This window comes from Artemia franciscana, chromosome 2 (assembly GCF_032884065.1).
Source record: "Artemia franciscana chromosome 2, ASM3288406v1, whole genome shotgun sequence".
NCBI lineage: Eukaryota > Metazoa > Arthropoda > Branchiopoda > Anostraca > Artemiidae > Artemia > Artemia franciscana.
Genome location: NC_088864.1, coordinates 1,749,185 through 1,773,056, shown reverse-complemented (window position 1 = coordinate 1,773,056; position 23,872 = coordinate 1,749,185). Strand labels below are relative to the sequence as shown.

At 37.6% G+C, this 23,872-nt stretch overlaps 1 protein-coding gene and 1 long non-coding RNA gene across 4 annotated transcripts in view; both read left to right on the top strand.

The window, feature by feature from the left end:
- LOC136035760 (mitochondrial carrier homolog 2-like) overlaps positions 1-23,872 on the top strand; it is a 449,695-nt gene that overhangs the window by 151,677 nt on the left and 274,146 nt on the right. The window lies entirely within an intron of this gene.
- Positions 11,151-23,872, top strand: part of LOC136035787 (uncharacterized) — a 37,800-nt gene continuing 25,078 nt past the window's right edge. Inside the window, exon 1 of one of the 2 annotated variants that reach the window (XR_010619507.1) lies at positions 11,151-11,610. This is a non-coding gene — a long non-coding RNA (uncharacterized LOC136035787). The remainder of the gene's footprint in view (positions 11,611-23,872) is intronic. The other variant, XR_010619508.1, reaches the window with a different exon arrangement.

Sequence of the window (23,872 nt, the reverse complement as noted above, 5' to 3'; positions counted from 1 at the left end):
CTGGAATAGCTCCGCTGGATCATATTATAGGTAAAATTACCCTTTATTTTGCGCATTCTGCTTTTCTAGGTACTCTCCCACCGCCCCTACAGCAGTTTTTCTCACGGACAGGCTCAGGTAGGTACTTTTCTTCTTTACGTAATTCTTCTCGACGATTTATTTTACCAAAACGATCTTCTACAGCAAGCCAGAGGTCTCCAGTATATCAATCAATTCTATTATGGAACTCCATCCCTTCGGATGTCCCTCTTTTTCTTTCTGCAAAGGCATTATTTCGTCGGGTATTTCCAATTCAATAATTTTTCTCTCTTTATTAATCCTTTCCTAATTTGTATGTCTCTTCTCTTCTTTTAAAATCATTTTCAGCTATATGTTAATCTCCTTCTAAATCTTCTATCTGTTAAATATCCTATCTATTCAATGTCCTTGTCTTGTTCCAGTGTTTTTTTTTTTTTTTTTTTTTTTTTTTTTTTTTTTTTTTTTTTTTTTTTTTTGTATATATTTTATAGTAGTGTTTTATTCTTGTTCTCTGTGGTCCATTACAAGCAAAGCTTCTTGGGCCTAGTAACCACTTTACTTTTGTAATAGTTTTTTCTTTTAGTATCAATAAATTGATTGATTGATTGATTGATTGAAACGGCCGTATTAAGCGAATAATGTTATACAATGCAATCATGTCAGTATTTCTGAAGAAACAGGGAGCGGGAGATCAAGCCTGGCACCTCAAATACCCAGGTTCTTAGCTTTTTCCGCCTATTTTTGTTAATTTTGTTTGTGCAAGCCAATCTTTTTTCGGTATCGTCAAATTTAAGTTTTTTTATTTCTTTCATATTCCATATTAGTAGCGACAGCCCTTTGAATTCAAACGGGTCCACAGCCACTACTCTTTTCTTCATCACTGTTACTCACGAAGACGTTTAGCGGTGATCCGTTCAAGACACAGGTGCTACTGATGCTATTTCATAGCATCATTCATATTGGTGCTATTTCTTCAAGACGCAGGTGTTTTATGTAATAAAGGGTCGTTTATCTACGCTATGGATGACATAATCCTGTGTGACCTGTTAAATTTATTGAGTATGACATAATCTCACCTGACTTGTTGTGTGACAGCTCATGGGACCTTAATCAAGTGGGATATCCCCAGTGGTAACTGAAGATGGCAAACTCGTGGGATACTACGTAATACTTTTAAGAGACGTTTTATCTTTTTTCTTTAAGATTTTTTTGCTTTCAAGGCGTTTTTTTCTTCTAGGATTTTCCCCCTCATGGTGTTTGTTCTTCTAGATATTTTTTTCTTCTATATGATTTTTAATTTGAGATTTTTTTTTTCATGAAGATTATTTTTCATTAAGATTTGTTTTTGCTTCGAGATATTCTTTTTTTCGTGATTTTTTCTTCAAGGAAGCATTATAATCCGACGAAAATAAAGGGTTTCATAAGCTATAGGAATCGAACGCAAGACCGTAGATTTCCCCAACTGTATGGTGCCTTAAAGATATGTGCCAACAAATCCTTCCTAATTTCAGGAAAAAATTCTGGAAAATAAGGTCTTTCCCGTACGGAGATTTTACCTCAAGGCTTCTAGATTGATAAAGCTATAGATTGTGTGTTTCTTATTTCTGGAAATAATACGCATGGAGGGGAATAAATCGATAACTGGAAATAGGCTTAGGGAGATATTATTGTAAATGTAACACCATTGTGTTTGTTGCACCATTGTATTTTTATCTCGTTTCGAGAGCCAGCACAGTTTGAAACGGTGATTTTCATAGTTTCTTTGATTGTTAAACATCAACGTCTTTGGTTGGTGATCATTAAAAAGCGATGATTTTTTGTTAAATACACAATTCTTGTATCTTTTTAAGAACTTCAAGGAATTTGAGAGACTCTGCTACCTGAATCTCTGTGTTTTTTCTCTAATTGGTAACCATTAGAATTCGAGAATTTTTTGATAAATAAATAATTCTTGTACCTTCTAATAGAACTTTCCGGAGTTTGAGAGACTCTGCTGCCTGATTCTGTGTGATTTGTTTTTTACTTTGTGCTTATTATAAAACGAAGATTTTTCATTCAAAAGAAGATAAGAAGAACACCAGCCTACTACAGAACCAACGTCATATTGCATATCTTATCTATGTGCCGAAACTGAAACGTATTTAAAAATAATACCGTAAAGGATGGTGAAACCGCAAGCAAAATAAAAAGAGCATTGACCAAGAATATCACCAGGGAATATAGAGCAGAATTGATGAGAAACAAAGCACCAGAAAATTCTACTAGTACCATCAATTGTTTACCAATAAATACTGTCAATGAAATCAATAATGAAATGTGCAGTGAGATTATTAAAAGTTGTCTTTGACCTCAAATGGAATAAGCGTCATGTCAAGAGAGAAGATAATGAACTATTTTATGGAATTAATTCCAAGTATTCATATTTTGTGATGATATTCTACATGTCATTGTTTAAATAATAATATTTCATTGCATTATTTTGTTATATTACAGCTACGGCTTTTAAAACTTTTTTCAAAAGTTGGATACACAAGAAAAGGAATTTAAAGAAACAAAGTAACAACTAACAGGCTCATTGGGAATCTACTAGAGTCTGAGATAGGTTAATACGTTTTTTTTTTACCAAGGTTTGAAAGAGAAGGGCAGGATTTTCTCCGAATTCTAGACGCTGAGACCGGCAAACGGAGACAGGCAAACAGATGCTGAGACATACAGACACAGAGAGAGAAAGGGAGAAAGAGAGAGACAGAGAGAGAGAGAGAGTGAAAAACAAACATACACAGAGGTACACAAAATAAGACATAGGGACAGACGGAGACAGGCAAACATATACTGAAATACGCAGGCCCAGAAAAAGACAAAATCACACAAAGGTATGCATCCAGACACAGAGACGTGCAAACAGAAATCGAGCCACAGAGAGCGACAAAACCGCAAAAATTAGACACACAGGTACACAAAAATACACAAACAGATGCCCCGACACACAGGCACAGAGAGAGAAAAAATACATGCAAAACACAAAGTCAAACACACAGTAATGCAAAGAGACACAATTAGATGCAAACAAACACAAATAGAACATAAATTTAGGCACACAGGCTCCGAGATAGACAAAAAGGCACATAAGCTCTAAGTCAGTCACAAAGGCACGCAGAGACAGGCTAACAGACGCTAAGACACACAGACATAAGGAGACAGAGTCACAAACAAACACAGAAAGTCAGACACACAGGCATGCAAACAGAGACGACTAAACAGACGCTCGTCATACAGGAGCTGAGAGAGACGAAAAGACTCACACACACACATAGGCACACAGAGACAGGCAAAAAAACGATCAGACCCACCGGCACAGAGAGATCCAAAACACTGACACACAGAAAGACCAAAAATAAACACGAAAACGCATATAAAAAACAGACATAGGCATGCAAAAAGAAGCACAGACAACCAAACACACGATCAGACCCACGGGCACAGAGAGTGTTAATATAACACATTCACACTAAGTCCACACACAAAGACATGTAAACGTCCTTAAGTCCACTACAGAGACATGCAAGACAATTAACCGACGGGCACAGAGAGAAATAGGAGGATACAAAAATCTGTACAAGCAAAGAAAGTCAGAAACACAGGCGAACGGAGATAGGCAAACAGATTGTCAGACTCAATGGCACAGAGAGAGGGAGAAAGACAGGAAAGGAGATAAAAATACAGCCACATACCCACTAAATCAGACACACAGAGACAGGAATACAAACGCTGTGATACAGAGGTTCAGAGAGAGATAAACTTACGTAAAAACGCACAAATCCAGACATACAGGCACAGCGAGACAGGCAAAAAGTCGCTCAGACACGCAGACACAAAGAGAGACAAAAAATCTCCAAGCAAAGTCAGACAAACAGGCAAAAAGCGAAAGGCAAAAACAAACAAAAAAAGTCAGACACGCAGGCACACATGAGACAGAAAAACAGACACCTAGGCAGAGAGAGAAGCGAAAATACACACAAAGTCAGACACAAAGGTACACAGAGACAAGTAAGCAGGGGCTCAAACAAACAGGCACGGAGAGACAAATACACATACAAGCGCACAAAGTCAGACACTTAGGCACAGAGAGAGGCAACAAGACACTCAGACACACGGGCACAGAGAGATAAAAAAAAATATACAATCACACGTCAGATACACACGCACGCAAACAGGCGGAGATACAAACAAACAAACGCTCAGACACACAGGCAGAGAGAGAGAGAAACAAAATCACGCACACAAAACACTCAGTCATACAAACAGGTATGCAAACAGACAGAAAGACACGCAAGCAGGTGGAGAGAGATGTAAATACACATACAAACACATAGACTCAGAAACATGAGTGAAATTTTCATACAAATTAAATAGATCACTTTATTTGAGCTTTATTCACCCTGCTTGGTGGTGGTGCCATCTATATACAACATCCGTACATTAACCTAGATGGCGCTTGCGATGTTGAGGCTCTAGACCATCTGGAAAGTTTAGCCCTATATTTGTGCGAGATCAAAATCAAACACCCTAAGAAATTCCTATAGTGCTGAATGCAGTTACTCACGGACTAGTAATTGGTGTGATGAGCAGCCAGGTAGGTATCAGCAGTTTGATGAAAACACTCATTAAAATTAGACCCTATCCATTTTCACCACTAGTGCCATCCACCTTCATTCATTTAAACGAACTTGTACTTCTGAAGGCTCCGCCAGGATGCGTTACTCTGTACGGACAGAAAAGAAGAAGGCGGCGCGGGGAAAGAGCTGGAATACGAGTTAAAACTAGACAAAGAGACCACCCCAGTAAAGTGATTGAGACAATTGTCTCTGGCAGAACGACAAATTACTGACAACAAAATACAGGTTTTACATAGAAGTAAAAATTTCGAATCAGAAACCTCTGCCCTCCCTCTCAAAATATAACGCAGACCCAGGCCTTGAAAGCTCTAAACTACCCCCATCAACTCTGTCTCCCGTCGCATACAATGCAAAGAAGTGTTTTCCCACATTCCTGCTTTGTAACACACGTTCTCTTTGCAATAAAATAGATGAGATCGACGTAGTATTACGGCAGAACAATGTTTCTATCGCAGCCATAGCAGAAACTTGGAATCTGACTGGAGTGACTGGAAAACTTACCGGTTATGCCCTATATCTCAGAACAAGACAAGCTCTTGGCAACCGCAGACTAGGCGGTGGAGTAGTCCTTTACGTGCGTGAAGATGTCCCTATGAAGGAGCTACGTGAACTCGAAAGCACTGAACATGAGGCTATGTGGGTTTGTGCAAACCATAAGCAATGCCGCGTGCTTATACATGCATCATCTTTGCTTCAGTCTACTACCCTGAAAGTTCTAAAAACCGCCGTGATCTTGTCACATACCTCCAAAAGACTGTCAACAACCTTCTTGATTTTCATGGAAACCATGCTATTGTTCTGGCTGGGGACCTTAACCAAACCAAGAAAAGCTGGCTAGCATCATGCCTTTCCCTTAAGTAGGTTGTAAATTTCCAAACACATGAATCCGGCAGCATACTTGATTTAATACTGACCAACTCTGAGATATATTACCAAACCCCTGAATCCATTGGGCCGCTTGCCTGTTCTGATCACAACTTTGTGCTCTGGTCAGCTACCGCTTCAATACCCAAGCCTAAAATTAAGCGTGTCAAGTACCGTCCGGTACTAATCAGCATGGGTTTCAACCAGGAAAGTCAGTTGAAACAAACTTACTGGAAACATATGACATCATTACAGATTTGCTTGAAAAAGGATTGCCAGTGGACCTAGTTTTACTAGACTTTGCTAAGGCCTTTGATAAAGTCCCACACAAAAGGCTAAGAGAAAAGCTTACTGCTGCCCAGTTACACCCCAACCTGGTTGATTGGCTTATGGACTTCCTGTCAGGACGAACCCAGAGAGTCAGGCTATTTGGTGCTGGAGGTGAAAAGGTCTTTTCCGGGCCCTGTGATGTCATCAGTGGAGTACCGCAGGGAACTGTTCTTGGTCCTACACTGTTCAACATCTACATCAACGATATATTCAGCGAGGTGGAAAACAACTTGTCTCTCTATGCTGACGACTCAAAGCTATTTGGAGCAGTGAATGTAAAATCCCTGCAAACAGATGTCCAGAAAATCCAGCTGTGGGCAGACAAATGGCTCTTATCGTTCAATATAAGCAAGTGCAGCACGCTACACTTTGGATCCTCAAACCCATGCGCCCAATACCATATGCATGAACATGCCTCCAACTCCGATTCACCCATCAAGACGAGCACAGAGGAACGCGACCTTGGGGTCATCGTTGACAGCCTTCTCAAGTTCCATGCCAACACCATCAAGAGCGTGTCCCAGGCCAACACAAACTTAGGTCTGATCAAAAGAACAGTTACCAGCAGATCCCCACTAGTTTTCCTGAAACTTTACAAGGCACTAGTCAGACCCGTTTTGGATTTTGGCATGTGCGCTGCCTTCCCAACATACAAAGGAGATGTCAGGCTAATTGAGGGAGTCCAGAGGAGAGCAACCAAGGCCATCACAAACCTTGGAGACAAACCTTATCAAGATCGTTTACGGGCTCTCAACCTCCCTACCCTCGTGTACAGGCGCAACCGTAGCGACATGATGATGACCCGCAAATTGCTGAACTCATCATATGCCAAGATCCTGCCCATCCACCCAGGCCCCCCACAGTGCACCAGAGGACACTCAAAGAAGCTGTTCAAGCAGTCAGTCAGAACCTTGGGGTCATCGTTGACAGCCTTCTCAAGTTCCATGCCAACACCATCAAGAGCGTGTCCCAGGCCAACACAAACTTAGGTCTGATCAAAAGAACAGTTACCAGCAGATCCCCACTAGTTTTCCTGAAACTTTACAAGGCACTAGTCAGACCCGTTTTGGATTTTGGCATGTGCGCTGCCTTCCCAACATACAAAGGAGATGTCAGGCTAATTGAGGGAGTCCAGAGGAGAGCAACCAAGGCCATCACAAACCTTGGAGACAAACCTTATCAAGATCGTTTACGGGCTCTCAACCTCCCTACCCTCGTGTACAGGCGCAACCGTAGCGACATGATGATGACCCGCAAATTGCTGAACTCATCATATGCCAAGATCCTGCCCATCCACCCAGGCCCCCCACAGTGCACCAGAGGACACTCAAAGAAGCTGTTCAAGCAGTCAGTCAGAACCAGGGCCAGAAAAAGTTTCTTCACCAACAGAGTCGTCAACCCCTGGAATGAACTGTGCAAAGCAACAGTCTCAGCCCCCACCCTGAAGCATTCAAGAAGGCACTGGACAAAGAGTGGGCCACGAAAGACTGGAAGTATGAGTGGGACATTCCATCCTGCTCATACCTGCTATGAGACATCACCGATTCAACTCAGGAGCATTCAACAGATCTACAGATCTTAATTTGCTCCGAAGTGCAAATTAAGGTAATTAAGGTAAGGTAATTAAGATAGCTGCTCACACTTTTCCAGAAGTCTAAGGAGACAAAAGCCTAGATAAAAAATGCCAACTGTTCAACGAAGTTCTCCATGCCGAATACTTTGAGTTTTTCCTGAAAAGATTTTCATTAGATGTGAAAGTGATAAACCCTGGATAATCCCCCAAATCAAAAAACTAATCCGAAAAAAGTGCAAGCTTTTCCAAGGAGATTTGCAAGACGCAACAATATTACGCAATCACATTACCTCTTTCATGAGAAGTGCGAAGAAAGACTACGGGCGTGAGAAGTTTTTGGACAGTTTTAGGCACACTAACCCCAGGAAATGGCACAGAGCGGTCAAGAAAATTACTGGCAAGTACATTCATAACAACATAAAAATAAGCCACCTTGACGGAACTTACACAACTGCTGATGAGGTTAATTAATATTTCGCCCGCATCTGGATGTCATTTCCTTCTCCCACACAAGCGCAGAAGTCTGAAATACTTGACTCCTGCACAGATGAAGGTGAAGTTGTTTTCGATGAGATGACAACCTATAAGACCCTGATGAAGGTGAAAGTAAACTGCTCAGCTTATCCAGACGAACTTCCACCCCAACTGAGTCGAGAATACGCCCCTTTTAATGCGAAACCACTCTCAGTGCTGATAAACCCTTGCTTTTGTATAGGGATCTTTCCAGCTGTTTGGAAAAAAGCTTACGCTAGCATAATTCCGAAGCTTACTAACCCTAAGAGCTGTGACGAACATAGACCTATTTCGCAAACACCATGCCTGGCAAAAGTGGCCAAGACCTTTATCATGAGGGTCTTACTTGATCAAATCAAGGGATCTATCGACCAGAGACAATACTGCGGACTGAAAGACTGTAATACCTCAGTGTACCTAGTGCAGATATACGATAGTTTCCTCAAGTGGGTAAAAAAAGGTCACAGTTTTGTAGACCTTGGTTGCATAGATTTCCGAAAGGCATTTGAATTAATAAATCACGTTATAGCTGTCCTTAATCTCAAGCTAATGGAGGCTAAGAAAAGAAATCTTAGGCTCGTGTTGGACTTTCTCAGAGGATGCATCATCTGTTTACTCTCTATTCCACCTGTGGTCCTATTACACCTGTAGAGCCCCTCAAGGCACTAAGCTTGCGGCTATTGTATTATTGTCTGTAAGTAACTTCCTCATAGCTGACTTTGACCACGGCTACAAGTTCGTGGACGACCTGTCATTTATCCTGAAATATTTAGTACAAAACGGAGTTGTGGCGCCACAATTCAGTTAAAAAATTGTCAGTGTTTTCAAAAAAGAGTGCGCGGAGCTAAATCTTGAGATTAGTGTGAACAAGTCAAAGATAGTGCGCTTTAACCCGCTAAAAAGTGATTTTATGGAGCCAAATGTTCCATTCTTTCTAACAAACAGTATCAAAATCCTTGGAGTTACTTTTTCCAATGACTTCAGCTTTGCCGCACATATAAAACACGTGGTTAAAAGTGCAAACTCTAGTCTACAGACTTTAAACGATATGCATAGGCTCAATGCGAACACAAAGAGTATTAAGCATGGACACATGGCGTATGTCCGCCCCATTCTGGAATATGTGTGCCCTCAGCACTTAGAACATTGTATTTCTGTCAGGAGCTTTAATTAGTTCAGAAGCGAGCGGTATCGATCATCTTTGGCCGCCGTTACATCCCATACGAAAAGGCTCTGGAGGGGCTAGGACTGCCGTTACTCCAAAACCGGGCGAAACTCTGATAATGAGTTTTTGAAAGTTCTTGCTTTCTTAAAAGCTCTTGCCTGACATTCTACCCGATCGATATCTACCATCAAGAACGAAAAAGCAAGATAAGTTAGTTCCCGTTAAAGCAAGAACAAACCGATATGGTAATTTCTTTCGTCCCGGTTTTCGTCAAAATTTACAATAAGAGTTAATATTTATAGTTTGATTTATATTTACAAATATAGTTTGATTTTGAATATGGTGTAAAGAAACACAAATCAGCGATAGCTGTCAAGTTTTTGCTATTAAACCTTGCTACTACTACTACTACTTATTTTTGAAATGTCATTCTTTTTTTTCATCTGGCTGTAAACTGCCCTGTTTTCTCCTTGTCCTATGTTTTCTCATACGGCCAATACAGACGTTTTTTAAATTGAAGTTGTTAGAACGCTAATGAGGAAAAATATTGTGCAAAATATCATACAGAAATGTAGGTTAAAAAAAGTAATATTGGGAATTTCAGAGCACCCTTCCCCTCCTTCCTTTGATAATTGATTGGGGGATGTGCTTTTTAAGAGGTTTTGATCGTTCTCAAAGGATTTTTAAGCAATATGGAAAATAAGATAGTGATCAATATCCTAACCACATTTGACAATTTTTTCCTTTGATAAAAGACACACATTTAAGATTAATAATGTTTTTAGTAATATGCTAATACTTTAGTTTCTTTGCACATTTTTTGACATTTTGTTCAGGCAAAAGGTTTTTTGGCTACTCAACCTTTTAAATGTTAAAAATACCTTCTTTATAGAATTAAGCTTGGGGGCTAGGTCATAGGAAAAATTTCTACCTCCTGGGTTAAAAATGTTTTTAAGTCCTTGCAAATCATCCACTCCCTTGTTCCCAAAATAACTTCAATCAAAATTCAAAAAAAAGATATGTTAATTTGTAACATAAGCGCAATAACTACTCCTGAATTTGTCACCTTTTAAAACCACTTTTATACCCTAGAGTTTGTTTATTTATTAACATGATGTAATGAAGTCGGTAAAAATCTTCAATATCAGCATGGGCCTGAAGACCTATAAAAGGTAATGGGATTAGGAGAAAAACACCCTTTTACGGTTATGCTTCTGCTACCTTTTCTGTTTAGGGACAAGAAACGAAATTTGCTCGGTCGGATTGCTTATTCATCCCCTCTACCTTCAGCTATATATATATATATATATATATATATATATATATATATATATATATATATATATATATATATATATATATATATATATATATATATATATATATATATATATATATATATATAAATAAGTTGTATGCGTGTTATGTCTGTCTGTCGAGTGACGTCATGTTTGTCGACTGACATCATTATAAGGATTGAGCTGTATGCGTCATAAAGTTGTTTGTCGACTGACGTCATGTTTGTCAACGGATGAAATTACAGACCGGGACACAAATGACGACCGGGAAACAGGGAATATAAATGACGACCGGGAACCTCAAAGAGAAATTACAGACTGGGACACCGGGACACAAATCACGATTGGGACACAGGGAATATAAATGACAACCAGGACACAGGGACACAACTACAACGGGGATGCCGGGGACACAGGGAAGATATATAAATGACGACCGGGACACAGGGATTGTTCGAAGAGAAATTACAGTCTATCTCTATTCACGGGTGGGACACAGGGACACAATTACAATGGCGCGTAACTAATATGGCGCGTAACGACTTACGCGCGCGGGTGGGCTTTGGGGGGCGCAAACCGCCCCCCATATATATATATATATATATATATATATATATATATATATATATATATATATATATATATATATATATATATATATATATATATATATATACATTAATAAATAATGTAAAAATGACAACTAAGCCTAATATAGGACTTATATAAAATTATCAAAAACTTTTTTGATGTTACGAGAAATGGATTTTTATCGACATTTTTATATCCCCTAGCATACGGCTGTCTTCTTCTTTTTGGAATGCCAAGCCTTCTAAAGTCTTCTTTTGGCTTCGCGACGGTTTTCAATCTGTATTAGATGATGGTTCAGGAATAAATCTTGATATATCTTTTTGATCTACTCGCAGATAAAATTTTGTCTAAGTAAATCAAGATGAAAGTTTCAGATTCTTCCTTTCCAATATTTAGGATAGAAATTCGTATTCTGCCTTCCGCCTGTTTCTATAGCATTTGGCTTAATTTTCGGCTGCTTATATTTTACAGTTTGGCACAATCATTTCTTCATTATCATCAAACGCCATTTTGTAGGAAAAATGGCGGTCATCTAATGGCCAAATCTTAATTTCAGTTTTCTTTATTAATCGTTTTTTTTTTGTAAGTATATCATTTATACTTTAGTTTTACGGAAAATTCAGACTATTTGAAGGTTTATAATACTGGTTTTAGAGAAAGAGGCATGCTAGAACAAAAAGATACATAAAAGACTGCTTTCAATTGGAGAGGGGTTTGAGAATTGCTTTGAACTAAAATAATTGTAAAAAAGAAAGTTTAATTTGGTCAGATCAAAATGCAAAACATTCTCAGAACAACCTACTGAAAAAAAATAATATAGCCTACTTGACTGGTCTAAAGCATACCTAGATTAGTGAGGACAAAAGTAGGATAGTTGGATAATAAAAGACATTTTAGGTCAAAGGTTTATCCACCTTGGTAGATATCTGTGCAATGCTGAACTGAAATAATTTATTTGGCTAGTTGTATATTATGAATAGTTTGCTTTGAAAATTTAATTAGCTACCTAGTTAGTTATATTTTAGAAAAGCTGAGATATAGCATTATCCAACTATTGGGATGTTTACGATATTTGTAAAAGAAATAATTTTCTAGCTTCACAGATATTATCACCAAGTTACTTAGAAAATTTATGGGTAAAACTACAGCAGTTCATGCAACTGGCTTACCAATAAAGTGTAATATACCACTCAATGGCTTTGTTATATTCTTTACATATGTAATAAGTGCTTCTAATGTAAATTCAAATTTAAGTTATTTAATCAAAACCTAAACTAACCTTATTATAAATAGTATTAGCACTGAGATGTAGCATTATTTTTTCAAAAATGATGGAAAAGATGGCACTGAGAAAATGTTGTATTTTGTGGAAAAAGAGATATAAGTCATACTTTATTTGAAAATTTGTCAATTTTAAGCAAATAATATATTCATAAAGAACATAAAAAAATGCATCAAGTGGTATTTTCACTTTATTGGTAAGTCAGTTATATAAACTGCTATAATTTTAGCCAAAATAATAAAAAATAAATAGTCAAAAGTACCTAAAGTAAAACTTTAGGAAAAATTATAGCAGTTCATATAACTGTCTTTCCTATAAAGTGAATATATCACTTGAGACCTTTTTTATGCACTTTATGCATATAATAATTGCTTCTACCTTAAATTGAGATTTAAGCACTTATTGAGCTCTTAAAAATGATAAATTTTCAAAAAATTGACATCACTCAATTTCCACTAAATAATACTACATTTTTTCAGGACCATTATTTTTGAACAGAAAATGTTATATTTTCTTAGTGCTAAAATTATTTATAATAATGTTAGGTTAGGATAAAAATTGCTTAAATTTGAAAATCAGTTAGAAGTGATTATTATATTCATAAGAGCACAAGAAAAGGCATAAAGTGTTATGCAGGGCTGCCAAATTTTTTTAAGGAGTGTCATATTTTTTCCAAAAATGGGCTTTTTGTCTCATCTCAGATTCCATAATGTGTCATATTTTTTGCTGCAAGTGGTATCATATTTAATTGTCAAATCATTATTTAGAGCTTTAAATATATAATCAGTTCAAAAAGGAGTAAACTTAACCTTATTCTATTATCTTGGGATCATGACCATTTTATGACTTCATGACAGAAATAGAAACATTTGACTAAAGTAATGTTACACACTATAAATTTGTGTCTGAGCAGCCAATGAGACTAGTTGAAATTTATAAGAGTTGTAGGGGCAATTAATTCCAACAGTAAATTGAAAATAAACTTTTTGTATGACGTCATAATCAGAATCAGCATTATTGGCTAAGCTTTTTATTTACTCAATATGTAAGCCAGCTTCAAATTAGTATTTTTGTTGTATTTGTTGGTGCCTTTTCAAGCCAGATAGATTATTCTGAAGGAAAGACATCTCTGGAAATTTGTAATCTCATCCAAAGTGGGATACCCCTCCTGTACTCCTAAAAATGGGAGTTACTGCTTATGCATACAGCTTTGGTAAACTGCATGCTGTTTAGTTTTTTACTTTTAAGTATGTACCAGTTGGCTACATCAAATACTCAATCAAAAAGTCAATTTAAGTTCAGATATTCAGCATGTATTTTGATTTGAAATTTCTGCCTATGACTTTTCTTTGTGTGGTTTAAATTTTAAATATGGTGTTATGATTGGTCCTGTATTCCACACTGTTTGTGTACTACTGCCACTGTTAGGTAGCGCTAATCCCTTCCATTAATTTGTAGTTTTTCTGGAGGTAGAAAATTAAAATTTTACTTTTGTTTTATTACCATTCAAAAAACAAGACTTGGATGAGAAAAATGTCATTTGTTGGAAAAATCTGTCATTTTTTATTGAAAATGTATCATTTTTGTCCATTGTGTTGTCATTTTGACACAAAATGTGTCAATTTGGCAGCCCAGGTGATATGCTCACTTTATTGGTAAGCCAGTTATATGAACTGCTATAATTTTACCTGAATTGGTATATATAGAGGGGGTAGTAATGGTAAATGTTTAGTTTTGTCAGAAGCTGTCTAAACTGGATACCATTCTGCAAAGCAGCATAGTTCCCATACTGCAGTACCTAGAAATGCTAATTCTAGGAGTATATCCATTTCTGGTTGACCCTCCTCCTCCATGGGACCAACTCAAAATGCAGAAAGTGGGCTTTTTTACTGGTAACATTCCCTACAGAGCAAATTGTATTATTTCATGAGCCCCCTTGGCAGTGGGGCAATTTCTGTATTTTATATTTATTTTAATAAACCTTCTTTGAGGTTTTTTTTTATCACTTTGTTGAATAAATGCAGAATACAGACCTTCTTCAGAACCTTGCTAAATGCTATAATATACCAAAAATTATCATTTTGACCTTTTTTTAGGAAGTAGACATGTGTATCCAATCAGTGTTTCAGTTTTACTCACATAGCCTATTAACAGAAAATGAATTTTCTTCTGATTCTAAAAATGCTCATCTTATTGCTTCCTAGCCTATTTATTGTATAAATCACAACTATAAAATACTATTTTCTTTTTAATTTCCAGTCTAAACAGAGACCGCATGTTTAATTTATGCTAAAAAAATTATTTTTGAAAATTTCGCCTAGAAGACAGGGCTCTTGTTATAACCAACTCATTGCATCATGCTATAGTGAAATAGGGATGGTCCAAGATCAAATCTACATTTTTCCAGAATGCCAAAGAAAAGTAGTATTTTTTCTAAAAGAGATATTTTACCCTATACCCAATGGGTAGGCCAATTTCTAAAAAATTCTATTCTGTAAAATGTAAGAACAATATCCAACCATACACAATTGGGTATCAAGTGACATATAGCAATCGCCAATTCTGTCGGTCTGTCTGTCTGTCCCGGTTTTGCTACTTTAGGCACTTCCAGGAAAGCTAGGACGTTGAAATTTGGCAGGCATATCAGGGACGGGACCAGCTTAAATTAGAAATAGTCATTTTCCCAATTTGACCACTTGGGGGGGAGTGGGGGGCCAGTTAATTCGGAAAAAATAGAAAAAATGAAGTATTTTTTTTAACTTATGAATGGGTGATGGGATCTTAATGAAATTTGATGTTTGGAATGATATTGTGTCTCAGAGAACTTGTTTCAAATCGCGACCGGATCTGATGACATTGGGGGGATTTGGAGGGGGGGAAACCTAAAATCTTGGAAAATACTTAGAGTGGTGGGATCAGGATGAACCTTGATGGGAAAAACAAGCACAAGTCCCAGATACATGATTGACATAATCGGAACGGATCCGCTCTCTTTGGGGTAGTTGGGGGGGGGGGGTAATTCTGAAAAATTAGAAAAAATGAGGTATTTTTAACTTACAAACGGGTGATTGGATCTCAATGAAATTTGATGTTTAGAAGGATATCGTTTCTTAGAGCTCTTATTTTAAATCCCGACCGGATCTGGTGACATTGGGGGGAGTTGGGAGGGGGAAACCTAAAACTTGGAAAATACTTAGAGTGGAGGGATTGGGATGAAACTTGGTGGGAAAAATAAACACAGGTACTAGATACATGATTGACATAAACGGAATGAATCCGCTCTCTTTGGGATAGTTGGGGGGGGGGTTATTTCTGAAAAATTAGAAAAAAATGAGGTATTTTTAACTTACAATGGATTATCAGATCTCAATGAAATTTGATATTTAGAACAATATCGTGTCTCAAAGCTCTTATTTTAAATCATGACTGGATCTGGTGACGTTGGTTAAGTTTGGGGTGGGGAAACCTAAAATCATGGAAAACGCTTAGATTGGAGGGATCGGGGTGAAAGTTAGTGGGAAAAATAAGCAGAAGTCTTACATACGTGATTTAAATAATTGGAATGGATCTTATCTATTGGGGGGGGGGGGTAATTCTGAAAATAAGAAAAAATGACTTATTTTTAACTTATGAAGGAGTGATCGGATCTTCATGAAACTTCATATTTAGAAGGACCTCATAACTCAGATCTCTTATTTTAAATCTCAACCGGATCAATCGTAATGGGGGGGGGGACCGGAAATCTTAGAAAATACTTAAAGCAGTGAGATCAGGATGAAACTGGATGGGAAGAATAAAAACCTGTCTAAGATACGTGACTGACATAACCAGACCGGATCTGCTCTCTTTGGTGGAATTGGAGGGGGGTAATTTTGAAAATTGAGGTATTTGTAACTTATGAAAGGGTGACCAGATCTTAATGAAATTTGATATTTAGAAGGATCTTGTGCTTTAAAGTTCGTATTTAAATTCCGACCAGATCCTGTGACGTTGGGGGGAGTTGGAGGGGGAAACCGGAATTCTTGGAAAATGTGAAAATTGGGGAATTTTTATCTTACAAATAGATGATCAGATCTTAATGAAATTTGATTTTTAGAAAGAATTCATGTCTCAAAGCTCTTATTTCAAATCCTGACCAGATCATTTGACATTGGGGGAAGTTGGAGGGGGAAATCTTGGAAAAACACATGGAGTGTAGGAATCGGGATGAAGCTTGGTGGATAGAATAAACAAATGTCCTTGATACGTGATTGACAGAATCGTACTGGATTCGCTCTCTTTGGGGGAGTTGGGGGGAGGGGTTCAGTGATTTGGCGAGTTTGGTGCTTCTGGACGTGCTAGGACGATGAAAATTGATCGGCGTGTCAGGGAGCTGCACAATTTGACTTGATAAAGTCGTTTTCCCAGATACGACCATCTGGGGGGCTAAAGGGAGAGGAAAAATTAGAAAAAATTAGGTATTTATAACTTACGAGTGGGTGATCAGATCTTGATGAATTTTGATATTTAGAAGGACATCATGACTCAGAGCTCTTATTTTAAATCCTGACCGGCATTAAGCCTCTTATTATCCTTTTTAAATCAATCTATTGATTCATAGAATTTTGTTAGAGCTCATACCATATGATCTCTTGGCTCTTAGCCCTTCTCGCCTCGTCGCAAGTGCCATATGAGCTCTTAGCTCTTGTTTTTCTTTTTCAGTTTTTTTTTTTTTTTATTAGTTTTTTTTTAGTTTTTACCTTTTTAAATTTTTTTTTGTTTTTTTTTCTTTTAGTTTATATTTTTTTACGTTTTTTAGCTTTTTAGTTTTTTTAGTATTTTCTTTTTAGTTTTTTTTTGTAGTTTTTACCTTTTTTAGTTTTTTCTTCTTTTGTATTAATGCTAAAGCTAAGGTTCGAACCTGGAACCTCTCGGACCTGGAACATAATGCTTTATCAAGTCGGCTACTTCAGCTTGAATACATTCGTTTTTGAATTGGTATATGATGTGTCCCGGTCGTCATTTATATTCCCTGTGTCCCGGTCGTCATTTGTGTCAAACAACTTCATGACGACATACAGCTCAATCCTTATAATGACGTCAGTCGAAAAAACATGACGTCAGTCGAAAAAAATGACGTCAGTCGACACACAAACATGACGACACTCGACAGACCCACAGACACGTTATATTTATATATATATACTAGCTGTTGGGGTGGTGTGGCGCTTCGCGCCACCCCAACACCTAGTTGGTGGGGGCGCGTAAGTCGTTACGCGCCATATTAGTTACGCTCCATTGTAGTTGTGTCCCTGTGTCCCACCTGTGAATATAGATATATATATATATATATATATATATATATATATATATATATATATATATATATATATATATATATATTTAACTACGTAAAACTTGCGAATATACAACATTCTTGGCTGTCCCATTGTCTGTGCATATAAATTGATTCTCAGGTTTACCGACTCTTGAACATGCAACATATAAAATCTGTATTCAGATCTATAACTCATTATTCTAATGATTGCCCTTGAGCTTTGTTGATGGTGATTGCTAATCGAACATTCTCTGTGTCCCCGTCGTCATTTATATATCCCCCGGCGTCCCCGTTGTTGTTGTTTCCCGGTGTCCCAGTCTGTAATTTCTCTTTGAGTCTCGCGGTCGTCATTTATATTCCCGGTCGCCATTTGTGTTCCGGTGTCCCGGTCTGTAATTTCTCTTTGAGTCTTGCAGTCGTCATTTATATAACCGGTCGCCATTTGTGTTCCGGTGTCCCAGTCTGTAATTTCTCTTTGAGTGTCCTGGTCATTTATATTCCCTGTATCCCGGTCGTCATTTGTGTCCTGGTGCTTTGTTGATGGTGATTGCTAATTGAACATTCCTTGGGTCCCGGTCGCTTTCTCTTTGAGTGTCCCGGTCGTCATTTATATTCCCTATGTCCCGGTGTCCCGGTCGTCATTTGTGTCCCGATGTCCCGGTCGTCATTTGTGTCCCGATGTCCCGGTCTGTAATTTCGTCAGTCGACAAAAATGACGTCAGTCGACACACAAACATGACGTCACTCGACAGACCCACAGACAACTTATTTTTATATATATACTAGCTGTTGGGGTGGCGCGAAGCGCCACCCCAACACCTAGTTGGTGAAGGCGCTTTGCGCCCCCCCCCCCGCGTGCGTAAGTCGTTACGTGCCATATTAGTTACGCGCCATTGTAGTTGGATATATATATATATATATATATATATATATATATATATATATATATATATATATGTTTTTAACTACGTAAAACTTGCGAATATGCAACATTCTACGCTGTCCCATTGTCTGTGCATATAAATAGATTGTCAGGTTTACTGACTCTTGAACATGCAACATATAATTGTCCATGGGAAAAACAATTCGTATTCAGATCTATACCTCATGATTCTAATGATTGCCCTTGAGCTTTGTTGATGGTGATTGCTAATCGAACATCCCCTGTGTCGCCGTCGTCATTTATATATCCCCCTGTACCCCCCAGCGTCCCCGTTGTAGTTGTGTCCTGTGTTGTAGTTGTGTAGTTGTTCGTATTCAGATCTATACCTCATGATTCTAATGATTGCCCTTGAGCTTTGTTGATGGTGATTGCTAATCGAACATTCCCTGTGTCGCCGTCGTCATTTATATATCCTCCTGTACCCTCTGGCGTCCCCGTTGTAGTTGTGTCCCGGTAGTCATTTGTGTCCCGGTGAGTCTGTAATTTCACTTTGAGTGTCCCAGTCATTTATATTCCCGGTGTCCCGGTATCCCGGTCTGTATATACATTCGTTTTTGAATTGGTCTTTTTTTTAGTTTTTTTTTTAGTTATACCTCATGATTCTAATGATTGCCCTTGAGCTTTGTTGATGGTGATAGCTAATCGAACATTCCCTGTGTCCCCGTCGTCATTTATATATTTATTAATTTAGCTGTATTATTTAGCTTTTTTAGTTTTTTTATTAGTTTTTGGGTTTTTTTTTCTTTTTAGTTTTTTTTTGTAGTTTTTACCCTTTTTTTTATTTTTTTTTTAGTTTTATTTTTTTAAGAACGATTTTCTTAAATACTTTTAATGACGTCATCGTCATAACAAACATGACGACAACTAACTTCATGACGACATTATGACATGACGTCACTCGACAGACCCACAGACAACTTATTTTTATATATATAGATATATACTAGCTGTTGGGGTGGCACTTCGCGCCACCCCAACACCTAGTTGGTGAAGGCTCTTTGTGCCCCCCCCCCCCCAAGCCCCATATATGTTTTTAACTACGTAAAACTTGCGAATATACAACATTCTTCGCTGTCCCATTGTCTGTGCATATAAATAGATTGTCAGGTTTACCGACTCTTGAACATGGAACAGAAACTCGGGAAATGACGAATATATGTGACCTGGCATCCCACACCCTCTACCACAGGTCTGATCCTGAAGACTTTCAAATCCTATATTTGGACCCGGGAAATCCTATGAAAATAGGACAGAGCCTATAATTTGAAACGAACCGACCTGTCCAAACCCTGCTTTAGGTACATATTTAGCCAAATTCCAATTTGATTCTAACCCGGCTCTTAGAAGTAAGCACAAGTTCAAATTTCTGAGAGAAAAATTATATTTATTCCGTAAAGTATCTATCAAAATTCTTGACTTCAGCTTGATGTATTGTCCAGAATATTGAGAAATTCTGTCCCAAAGATAAGTCTGTCCTGTGCTATTATGACAAATTGGTCGACCAGGTTGTCGGCAGTAGATGGAAAATGGCTAACGCCATTCTCTCACCTGAAATGGGTCTGCATTGAGAAGTTTTCAACCGTTTTCAAACAGACCGAAGTTATAAGTTATAATCATTTTGGTGTTTATAAAACGCTCAATTTAACCGAATCCGTAAAACCTGCATTAATTTAGCTTTGCTATCTCTTACTAAAAATGGCTTGAAGTTAGATCTGTTACTTATAAGTTTTTAATATGATGTTTTAGATAAGTATTGATTTTTAGCAATTTAAATCAGTGTGTAAAATAATATTTCTTCACTTCTAGGTCTTGGATTTTGTGTTTAGGTCTTGTGTTTAACTTTTCAATTTGTTTTATGTGTAAGTCTGCTGGAGAAAAAAAATAATGTTTTACTTTTAATCCCCTTCTTTAAAGGCTTTGGTTTCTCAATATAATTGTTAGTTCTCGACAATCTAAGAGTACTCCTTTGTGCTTATTTGAATTAATCGCAATAACAAGGGATAGTCTATTGGATTTAAGGAAATTCTTTGCGTTAAAATTGTTTTGCGAGTCTCAGCGTCGACTGGCCGTCTCAAGGGTTCATTTGGGAATTCTTTTAGGGGACTAGCCACCATCGAGTCCTAATGAGATTCTTTGGGCTGACTATAAAATTTGATTGAAAAGGCAGTGAAATTTGAAGTCCTTTGTGTTGGGAAGGTTTTAAATATAAGTGGGTAGTACCATAGTCTTCTAAAACTGCCAAATTGTTCCAAAAATGTTTCCTTCGAGTAGGTTTTGGTATTTTTCATAGCAGATATGCTAAGACATTTTTCGAAACGAATATTCTACTTCGTTTAATGGAAAAAATTGAGTTCACCCTTCCTAATGATCCAGAGGTCATTAAATCCAAGATTTCTGGTAAAATAGGTATTGGCTTCTAGTTTTTTGTCATTTATTTAGATCTCTTATTCAAGGTTTACAAGTTCAGGCAATACAGTTCCACAAAACTAAGAAATTTTATAATGGACAAAATAGTGGGATTCTTTAAGATATTAAATTTAAAAAAAACTAGTTTTTTAAACTGAAAGTAAGAAGTGATATTAAAACTTAAACGAACAGAAATTACTCCGTATATGAAAGGGGCTGTTCCCTCCTCAACAACTCGCTCTTTACGCTAAAGATTGACTCTTTCTCTCAACTCTACTTTTTAAAACAGTAAAAAAGTTTAGCGTAAAGAGCGGGGCGTTGAAGAGGGAACGGCCCCTTTCATATACGGAGTAATTTCTATTCGTTTTATCGCTCCTTATTTTCAGTTTAAAAAAAGCTTGTTTTTTTTTTCATTTAATTTCTGAACGTTTCTGAATTAATGCATGTTTTGATTTTGGCTCTCCGCACATGTGTAATTATAACGAAATTTGCATATTAATTTATTTTTATGGCTAAATGGCTTTCTCATAGTTTTGATCGGACGATTTTGAGAAAAAAGGAGCGAGGGAGTAGGCATAGTTACCCTCTAATCTTTTGGTTATTTAAAAGGCAACTAAAACTTTTAATTTTTTACGAACGTTTTCATTAGTAAACATATACGTAACTTACTTAACGAACTTCTATATTCGTATATTTTTATCACGTATATGAGGGTGTTCCCCCTCGTCAATACCTCGCTCTTTACACTAAAGCTTAAATTTTGTCCCGATTCCTTAAGAATGACCCCTGAATCACAAAGGCCGTAGAATAAATAGTTGAAAATAATAAAATCACTTCAGCGTAAAGAGTGAGGTATTAGGAGAAGGTGAACCCCTCGTATGCGTAATAATTTCTGTTCGTTTTAAGTTTTAATGCTGTCCCTTGCTTTCAGTTGAAAAAAAAACTTCATCTTTATTTTTTCATTGTTCTTTAGAAAAATGCTAAAAAATCCTGCGCCCCCTTCATGGAAATTTTCTTTCCCGATGACAAATTCCTCCATGGGAAGTTCCCCCGCATAACCCTTCCCAATAACCATTACTATGTGTAAACACTGGTCAAGGTTTGTAACTTGCATTACCTCCCATGGGGACTGTGGGGGAGTAAGTCGTCCCCAAAGACATAGTTATTAGTTTTTTCGACTATGCTGAATAAAATGGCTATCCCAGAATTTATATCCGGTGAGTTTCGGAAAAATGAGCTTGGGAGGGGGCCTATGTGCCCTCCAATTTTTTTGGTCACTTAAAAAGAGGACTAGAACTTTCAATTTCCGTGAGAATGAGCCATCTCACGACATTCTAGGAGCAATGAGTCGATACGATCACCCCTGGGAAAAAACAAAAAACAAATAAACACGCATCCGTGATCTGTCTTGTGGCAAAAAATGTAAAATTCTACATTTTTGTAGATAGGGGCTTGAAACTCCTACTGTATGGTTGTCAGATAGGCTTCATCTGGTGGTGTGATTTTCGTTAAAATTTTATGACTTTTAAGGCGTGTTTCCCCCTATTTTCTAAATTCTCAGACGCGTAACTTTTGATGGGTAAGTCTAAACTTTATGAAACTTAATATATTTAAAATCAGCATTAAAATGCAATTCTTTTGATGTAACTATTATTATAAAAATTCCGTTTTTTAGAGTTTTGGTCACTATTGAGCCGGGTCGCTCCTTACAACAGTTCATTACCACGATCTGAATGATCAAGCTCCCTTAATTCAATAATCATCCTTCATGGGATAAAGAAATTCAATTAATGGAAATCTGTCTTTAAGCACTTGCTGTCTTAAATTTGGCGGGCTTGTGACTTAAAAAAATTAACTCCACTTGATATTTTTATGGCACTTGGTAGTACCAAGTGACATATAGCGATCGCAAATTCTGTCGTTCTGTGTCTGTCCCGGTTTTGCTACATAAGGCACTTCCATGTAAGCTAGGACGATTAAATTTGGCAGGTGTATCAGGGACCGGACCAGATTAAATCAGAAATTGTCTTTTTCCCAATTTGACCATATGGGGGGGGGGGAGTGGGGGCCCGTTAATTTGGAGAAAATACAAAAAATGAAGAATTTTTAACTTAGGAACAGGTGATGGGATCTTAATTAAATTTGATATTTGGAAGGATATTGTGTTTCAGAGCTCTTATTTTAAATACTGGCTGGATCTGGTGACATTGGGGGGAGTTGGGGGGGACCTAAAATCTTGGATAGCGCTTAGAGTGGAGGGATCGGGACGAAACTTGGTGCTGAAAATAATCGTAAGTCCTAGATACGTGAGTGACATAACCGGAACGGATCCGATCTCTTCAGGGGAGTTGGGGGGAGGAGGGTTAATTCTGAAAAATAAAAAAGGAGGTGTTTTTAGCTTACGAAGGAGTGGTCGGATCTTAATGAAATTTGATGTTTAGAAGGATATCGTGTCTCAGAGCTCTTATTTGAAATCCCGACCGGATCCGGTGAAGGGGAATTTGCGGGGCGGAACCTAAAATCTTAGAAAACGCTTAGAGTGGAGGGATCGGGATGAAACTTGGTGCGAAAATAAGCACAACTCCTAGATATGGAATTGACATAAACGGAACGGATCGACTCTCTTTGGGGGAGTTGGGGGGGAGGGTTAATTCTAAAAATGAGGTAATTTGACTTACAAAAGAGTGATTGTTATCTTAATGAAAGTTCATATTCTGAAGGACCTCGAAACTCAGATCTCTTATTTTAAATCCCGATTGGATCCAGTGTCATTAGGGGGGGGGGCTGGAAATCTTGGAAAACGCTTGTAGCGGAGAGATCAGGATGAAACTTGGTGGAAAGAATAAGCAAAAGTCCAAGATAGGTGAATGACATTACCGTACCGGATTTGCTCGCT